Source organism: Mustela putorius, unplaced genomic scaffold (assembly GCF_011764305.1).
Source record: "Mustela putorius furo isolate JIRA1106 unplaced genomic scaffold, ASM1176430v1.1 tig00001438_pilon_pilon_pilon, whole genome shotgun sequence".
Classification (NCBI taxonomy): Eukaryota; Metazoa; Chordata; class Mammalia; order Carnivora; family Mustelidae; genus Mustela; species Mustela putorius.
The window spans coordinates 84,217-85,114 of record NW_025421744.1 but is presented as its reverse complement, the minus strand read 5'-3'; the positions used below and the strand labels follow the sequence as shown (position 1 = coordinate 85,114).

Genomic DNA, 898 nt, shown 5'->3' with positions numbered 1-898 from the left:
AGTATTGGATTTTTTAAAAAGATTTTTTATTTATTTATTTGACAGAGAGAGATGACAAGCAGGCCGAGAGGCAGGCAGAGAGAGAAGAGTTAGCAGCTTCCTGCTGATCTGAGAGCCTGATGCAGGGCTCGATCCCAGGACCCTGGGATCATGACCTGAGCTGAAGGCAGCGGCTTAACCCACTGAGCCACCCAGGCACCCCTAGCATTGGATATTTGATAGGAATTGAATTTACAGATGGTTTTCGGTAGTATGGACATTTTAACAATGTTAATTCTTACCATTCATAAATATGAGCTATCTTTCCATTTATGTCTCCTTCAAATTCTTTATCAATGTCATAGTTTATGGGGTACAGATCTTTCATCTTGTTAGTTAAATCTTTTCCTAAGTATTTTATTATTTTTGATGCTATTGTGAATTAGATTGTTCTCTTTATTTTTTCAGATAGTTCATCATTAGAGTGTTAAAATGCTCTTGTCTTGTGCTTACTTTGGCAGCACATATACTAAAATTGGAATGATGCAGAGAAGATTAGCATGATCACTGAGCAAGGATGACATAAAAAACTATTTTAAAAAAACGAAACAAAACAAAATTCCTGTCTTTTATATATTGATCTTGTATTTGGCAGCTTTATTAAATTTGTTTATTCAAAATTTTTTGTGAAGTTTTTAGGATTTTTTTACATGTAAGTTCATGTTATCCAAAAAAAGAAAATTTTACTTCTTCTTCTTTTTTTTTTTTTTTTGGAGTCTTTTATTTCTTTGTGTTCCTTGTTTCTCTGGCTAGGACATCCAGTACTATGTCAAATGAGAGTAGTGAAAGTGGACACACTTGTCTTTTTTCTGATCTTTAAGGGGAAAACTTTCAAACTTATTTGATTGAATATGAGATT

General features: G+C 33.1%; 1 pseudogene; it reads left to right on the top strand.

Annotated features, from left to right (window-relative positions):
• The first annotated feature begins 484 nt into the window (after positions 1-484).
• LOC123394096 lies at positions 485-576 on the top strand (annotated as a pseudogene).
• The last annotated feature ends 322 nt before the right edge of the window (positions 577-898 follow it).